At 38.8% G+C, this 7,929-nt stretch overlaps 1 long non-coding RNA gene across 1 annotated transcript; it reads right to left on the reverse strand.

Moving 5' to 3' along the window:
* Positions 1 to 251: 251 nt before the first annotated feature.
* On the reverse strand, positions 252 to 6,294 carry LOC120066963. Its single transcript, XR_005478894.1, has 3 exons — positions 6,256 to 6,294; positions 695 to 811; positions 252 to 290 (listed from the first exon to the last, which is right to left on the reverse strand). It is a non-coding gene; the product is annotated as an uncharacterized LOC120066963 (long non-coding RNA).
* Between the last annotated feature and the right edge of the window lie 1,635 nt (positions 6,295 to 7,929).

Consider the following 7,929-nt stretch of genomic DNA (forward strand, 5'->3'; position numbering starts at 1 on the left):
CTTCCTTATCCTGCTTCTGACTCTCAAAACCTTCTGGGAGTTCTGGACTAAGAATCCTCTTGAACATCTTCAGCTCGTTCTTCACAAATGTCATAATATTCTGTTCAAGCAACTGAAAAAATCAAATAAATAATTTAATGAATGATTGTCAGATCAACTTTACTTGAGGTAAACAAAAACAAATGTACATAACAGGACCACATACGCTGAATATGGAGTCCAGGTCTGTTTGATGACTCTGGGAAGACTGACCACTGAGTATCTCAGACTCTGATCTCTCCTGTTGGTTTCTGTGGACAAAACATGAGATTACATCTCCTCATCCAGGGAGTACACACACACACACACATGCACACACACATACATGTGCATATATGAATGCACACACACACACACACACACACACACACACACACACACACACACACACACACACACACACACACACACACACACACACACACACACACACACACACACACACACACACACACACACACACACACACACACACACACACACAGGGAGGGAATGTGTTTGTGTTTGTTTAATATTGTTTTAGGACTAGGAAAATGGACAAAAGGATTAGTCTATGGATTATTAAAACAGCAAAAATTAAAGGGAAAATGGGAGGAGAAATGACTAGAGACAGTGTTGTTTAACTCACTGACCATGACCCATGAGTTCTTCTTACCTTTGTTCAGTAGAAAAGTCTCCCTCTCTAAACTCTATAGGTAGACGCATAGATCTGTCACTCTTCATGGACACACAGCTGGGTACAGGGGAGGCTGGTCTCTCCTGCTTGATTGGACTTCAACACAACAGAGACAAACATTACATCTCTCATCTCCTCTGAGCTCAGATGGGGAAACATAAGAAAAGTTTCATTCCAAAACGCTATATATCACTTTTCAGAAATTTTCGTAAATTTGCTTTTATTGTTTAAAGAAATTATGAAAGAGATTGGTGTCTTTTTTCACTATCTAATCATGGCATGGGGTTGTTCAATGACAGACATGTATTTTTTTTTTTTTAAATCTATCACTTGTTGGTTTCATTTCAGAGAGTCAAATGTTTTTTTTGAAAAATGCTGTATATTTTCCTCACTCTCAGTGATATCATTAGTACTGCTAGGTTTTACACAGTAATAATATATATCTGCCTCACTCTCAGAGAAGTCAGCAGTACTGCTAGGTTTTACACAGTAATAATATATATCTGCCTCACTCTCAGAGAAATCAGTAGTACTGCTAGGTTTTACACAGTAATAATATATATCTGCCTCACTCTCAGAGAAATCAGTAGTACTGATAGGTTTTACACAGTCAAATGGAACAAAGAACTACATTTTTAATAAAGTACTGTACAAATGATACACTTGTGACATCAAAATTTAAATATTTTTAAATAATAATTCAATACATGTCACGACTTCGGTCGTCGTCACCGGCTTTCTAGCTGCCACCGATCCATGTTTCTGTTTTCCATTTGTTATGTCTTGAGTGTACACACCTGGTTCCCATTAAGTTATTATTATTTCCCTATTTAACCCTCTGGTTCCCATTATGTTTTGTGCCTGATTATTCCTGGAGTGTGTCATTAGATGCTTTTTTGCCCTTCCGCATGACTTTCTACACAGAAGATTTCTAGTAATCGTAGAATCACATGGTTTATTCATCTCTTTGTGACCGCCAATAAATTCAGAACAAAGTTGACTACAAATACAAAGTTGCCAATGTCTTTCCAATTGATTCAAACAAGGGACGTATCAAATGATGCTTCAAAATGAAAACCGATATGACCGCATATAAAATATAAACAGTAGGCTTTAGGTCTATTTCAATTATTTTGAAATATATTGCATGTTCAATGTATTGACTTCTATTTTGCTACTTGTAGGCTACGGTCTAATTTGTCTCAATTTATTTCATGATGTGTATCCTAACATGTGCCAAATCTGGGATTAGGTGAATCTTTGTATCTCGATTCGGTCTCATGTAGCAAAATTTGAAATGGTGTTTTTCACATTGGATAAAAGTAGAGACTCGGGGCTAGAAAATGGTATATCATACACTACAGTTGAGGAACAATGGGAAAGTAATTCTGCTTTGAACGTTGATAAACTTGTAACCTCACTTTTGAGAAAATGGCCTTTGAATGTTTTGGTACCTACTGGAGAGCTCTTCTTTGTCTACAGGGCTGTTACTTTGGCAGATAATGTCATCTATCTAAATATTTTTTTTGATATTTTTTTATACTTCTATACTTCATTAGTATAACGATTATCAATAAGCCTGAAAATGAATTCAGTCACCCTGTGGTCGAGAAAAATGTATTTTCCTAGTACATTCATGGTCAAATTCATCAATCAGCAGCAAGCACTCTGCCTTCTTGAGCAAGTGAGGGGCATGTTGAGGTAACTTTGCTAAGCGCGAGGGTTGCGTGATGTCATTTATTGGCGGGAAGATGCACTCGTCTTGTCTATTCTGAGGCTGTTTAGTTCCAATATGAGATATTAAGAAACTTGTTTTGAATGCATGTATACTAGAGTTGAGGTTAGAGCAGCTGATTATATGGCCAGAGTTCAATACCTGTTATAGTTTCTAATTATTTTCTCTCCCAAAAGCAACACAGGCCTAATACGAGATACATAGCTAACTAAAGTAATGAGTGACCATTTTAGAAAATCATGGGACATATAGTCTGTGGTTGCATGCTAATTTATGTCAATCATATTACTGCTTGTAGCCTATAACTGATGCTTCGTGGTCTTATGCTGCCATCTATTGGAAATATTTAGCAATTAAAAATTATTAATTCATGTACAGACATTGGTGAGGCAAATAAAGTGTATTTTTCTTGTTAACTCCTTAGATCAGTCTCAAACCTGCCACATCTATCCCAAGCCAATTGCTGGACTTTCACATAGAGGTTAGTTGTTCACCCAGTTCAAACCATATATTAAAATAAAAACACATGTGGCTTGTTGATCAAGTTTTCTGCCTTGAAATAATAAATATAATAAAATAACTAATAACAAAATAAAAACAGCACAGCGCTGAGACAGGTTTTGATTAACAAAATAATCAAAATGCTATTTCGTGCTATAATGGATTTACTAACATAATATTATTACTTAAATAGTTTATAAAAGTGTTCTAGCTACCCTACCCTAGAATTAGGGTTAAGGGTTAAGGCTAAAATAGGTTATACGTAGGGTTAGAGTTTCCGTATAGCACTTTGTGACATCTGCCGATGTAAAAAGGGATTTATAAATACATTTGATTGATTGTTAGGTTTAGGGGTTTTAAGACAAAAAACAGTAGCGGTTTATAGCTCTCTTGCTCCTCCATGTGGCCATCTGTGGGTACTACAACTCATTCACGACACCTGCTAGGCTCATAATCTGAGGTAGCAACTGTGTCAGATCTACAAATCAATTAGCTAGACCTATCCATTTGGTTTGCAACTCAGTGAACCTGCACAGCACTCGCTCAATTGAGTGCCTACGAACAAAGTTTTCGATGTATGTCAAAGTACCCAGCAGCCAATCAGAAGAAAAAAATTGTTAAAAAAAGAAAGAAATCTTAATTTAAAAAATATATTCTGGCTGCCACATCTTGAAAGAGAGGACATGGTTTTATTTAAGATTTACACCTTTTTCTGAAAATAAATATGGGCTCCCAAGTGGTGCAGCAGTCTAAGGCACTGCATCTCAGTGCTAGCAGCATCACTACAACCCCCCTGGTTCGATTACAGACTATCACAACCGGCTGTGATTGGGATTCCTCTGACTTTGGTGGGTGTAGGCTGGCATTAACTATCTTGCCTAGTGAAATAAATGTTGTTTTTTTTTAAATCCAAGAAAATCACCATGACCAAAAAATGCTTAATGTTTGATGGCTATGGTCTAGCACTGTGGGTCACCACAACGGGTACACAGATGCTTAATGTTTGATGGCTATGCGCTAGCACTGTGGGTCACCACAACGTGTACACAGATGAGCAGTGAGCGTGCTCACAAATTAGCCGTGACCCTGTTAATAATAAGTTACCTGAGGTCAGCGTTCACGGTTTATGCCGCCAGGTCTCATTGATAACAATAGAGAAGCTGCCATTGTGACGCAGAACAATGGGCGATGGAATAGAACGTTCAGAAGGTGAGTTGGTGCCACGGTGCTCAATAGAACTAATAGGAGCTGGCAGGGTGAAAAATGACCTGAAATAAGGTCTGTTTTTTTCACAATTAATTCATAACTAGGGGCATAAGGTAATATTATGAAACTGGGCTTCATGGCAGATGCAATGAACTCGTTTTTATCAGAACAAAAAGCGTTGTTAAAAATGGAATGTGTCCAGCCTACTTGAGGAGCCACGGAAATAATATTAAAAAGTCTGGTCCTTGGACAGAGGGGTTAAACACTAAAGTCCATCTAGGGAAGAGAGGAGAACCGGATAGAGGTAGCCAGCATCCGTCAACAAGAGAGGGAGACGCCCTCCACGTATTATACAGGTGGAAGAAACAACCGGGGAGCTCCATCGGTTCACAAGAAATGCAGGCAGCCGGTGATGATGTAGTGGCAGCTAGGATAACTATGATGCTGCTGGTAGAGTAGCTAGCTAGCTTACCTAGCTGTACCAACTAGCTTGGCTAGCTAGCAGGCCGTTCGTCTGTCCCTCGTCTCGAGGATGATGACGAATCTGGTGAACCACAAAATGAAACATGGATAGGGAGTGAAAAGGATCTGGCTACACTCATACTGTCCCTGACCATTAAGCAAAAAGCAAATTGAACAATAAACTTTGGCGTCTCAACACTGTAGCGAATTTCGTTGTTATTCACCAAGATCACCTCATCCCACTCTGCGCGTATAACTGGACAATATCCTTGGCGTCAAACCGAACGTGGACGCAGACGCAACGCGGACATGAGCAGTGCAACACAATCAACTAAACCCAGTCTTTACAGTGGGTTACTTTAGTAATATTATTTTTTTTATTATTATTATGTTAAACATTCTACGTTTTTTATAACAATATTTTGAGATCTGGGCCCATATCCACAAAGCGTCTCAGAGTAGAAAATTGGTCGTATAAGTGCTGAGAATAAAGACATTTTACATTTATGGGTATAAATTAAAGCTATGCATGAAGTCTCTAGTCCCACCTAGTCGGCAGATATTTAGGACACCTCGTGAGCTGTCCTAAGTAGTTAAGAGTTAACAGCAGGTGTCTTAATAATATTATAGAATAATGCAGCGAGTCAGTGGTCCCTGCACCACATGTAATTGCTTTGTAGTAGTTAAAAATAATCTTTTGATATTTCTATACCATGTATGTCTGCATAGCATTTTGTCTTCATTTTGGCAGATTAACTCTTGCTTATTTCTGAAGATTACCTCAGGTTTTCGTCCAGTGGCTAAGGAGTTGGAGCTGTGGCTGAAAGGTGGCTGGTTCGAATCCCAAAACGGGTGGACTTGATCTGACCGCTGGAGGGCTGCTGGGTTCACGTCCTCAAAACATTTGCCTTTTGATGATCAGAACTCTAGAGGTTCTTCTTCACTGAACCCAAAAATATGTATACCTTTTAGTGGTTCCATATATGAAGGAAGTTTCAGAAGCCTTTTTGGTTCTATAAGGAACCTTATTTTCTAAGAGTGTATAATTAACACGTTTTTCTTTTGATTATTTAATTATCTACATCATATTATTTCAAATTATCCCTTTGGAGCGCAACATCAAATTGTTAAAAACAATCCTGAATTGGGCATGGCTATAAATTGGGCAATTGAAGGCATCTAGGGCGTAATATGTGTTGGATGAAAATGAACATTGTATGCAACGTTGTAGGCAACATTATTGGCAAGGGACTTGATGCCTACTGTGCCAAAGCTATTTAGAGTTGTTAAACAGGTGTGAAGAGTGAGTTGATATAACGGTAATATTGTCAAAATTCTGCTTGTAAAAACGATCTTTCAACGATTGGTTAAAAAAATATGCATTCCATTATATTAGTCAATAATTAAGAGTAGCAAAGTGGTCGTGTCGTGAAAATTCTATCAAATGTCTCACTGCAACGAGTACAGTCAGGGTGCCGCGGAACCCCTGCAGCACCTCCACAGACCCCTGATTGAGAACTCCTGATTTAGTAGATGCTCTTATCCAGTGAGATTTACAATAAGTGCATTCATCTTAAAGATAGCTATTTATTTTGGAAATAAACATAATAAATTCTTCATATCATTGTCATCTTACCTCTTAGCTTTGGTGTCATGTCCCCCAGAGAGATGCATTTTAGAGGCAGGGCCCCCCTCCTCTCTCTCCCCAGAGAGACCCATTGTAGAGCACTGTCCCCTAAACAGAGATCCAACATGGTGGTTGTGGTTAACACAGTGACAACTAAACAGAGTGTAACGGCTGTCGTCGGTGGATGAAGGTGAGGACCAAGGTGCAGCGTGGTAAGTGTTCATGATGTTTAATAATCATCAAAACAGAACACTGAAAAACAAAATAACAAAGAAACAACCGAAAACAGTTCTGTCTGGTGCAGACACACAAAGACTGAAAATAACCACCCACAAAACCCAACAGAAAACAGGGTACCTAAATATGGTTCCCAAAAACGCCATTTGGGTTGCGCGTTATGTTCAGAAAACCAAAGTCTCGTTCCGTTCGACGAAAATTGCAAAAAGTATCCGTAATGTTCGTAGAAACATGTCAAATGTTTTTTATAATCAATCCTCAGGTTGTTTTTAACAAACATAATCGATAATATTTCAACCGGACCATAACCTATTCAATAAAAGAGAGAAAGAAAATGGAGAGCTACCCCTCTCGCGCGCAGGAACTAATCAAAGGACACCTGACTAGTTTTGAAAAATCTCGCTCATTTTTCAAAATAAAAGCCTGAAACTATGTCTACAGCCTGGTCACAGCCTGAGGAATCTGGTTGATACCCCTTTAAATGGAAAAAAGACGGGCAAGGAAACACAGATTTAAAAAAATCACTTCCGGGTTAGATTTCCTCAGGTTTTCGCCTGCAGAATCAGTTTTGTTATACTCACAGACAATATTTTGACAGTTTTTGACAGTTTTGGAAACTTTGGAGTGTTTTCTATCCTAATCTGTAAATTATATGCATATTCTACGATCTGGGCCTGAGAAAATGTCCGTTTACCTTGGGAACGTTATTTTAAGAAAATAAAAAAAATCTGACCCCTTGCTCAGAACATGAGAACATATGAAAGCTGGTGGTTCCTTTTAACATGAGTCTAAAATATTCCCAAGTAAGAAGTTTTAGGTTGTAGTTATTATAGGAATTATTGGACTATTTCTCTCTATACCATTTGTATTTCATATACCTTTGACTATTGGATGCTCTTATAGGCACTTTAGTATTGCCAGTGTAACAGTATAGCTTCCGTCCCTCTCCTCGCCCCTACCTGGGCTCGAACCAGGAACACATTGAAGCATCGTTACCCACCCTCGAAGCATCATTACCCATCGTTCCACAACTACTCCAAGTCTCAGAGCGAGTGACGTCACCGACGTCACCGACGCACTCCGCTAACTAGCTAGCCATTTCACATCGGTTACACCAGCCTAATCTCGGGAGTTGATAGGCTTGAAGTCATAAACAGCTCAATGCTTGAAGCACATCGAAGAGCTGCTGGGAAACGCACAAAAGTGCTGTTTGAATGAATGCTTATGAGCCTGCTGCTGCCTGTCATCGCTCAGTCAGTCTGCTCTATCAAATATCAAATCATAGACTTAATTATAACATAATAACACACAGAAATACGAGCCTTTGGTCATTGATATTGTCGAATCCGGGAACTATCATTTCAAAAACCAAACGTTTATTCTTTCAGTGAAATTCGGAACCGTTCCGTATTTTATCTAACGGGTAGCATCCATAAGTCTAAATAT

Source organism: Salvelinus namaycush, chromosome 22 (genome assembly GCF_016432855.1).
Source record: "Salvelinus namaycush isolate Seneca chromosome 22, SaNama_1.0, whole genome shotgun sequence".
Classification (NCBI taxonomy): Eukaryota; Metazoa; Chordata; class Actinopteri; order Salmoniformes; family Salmonidae; genus Salvelinus; species Salvelinus namaycush.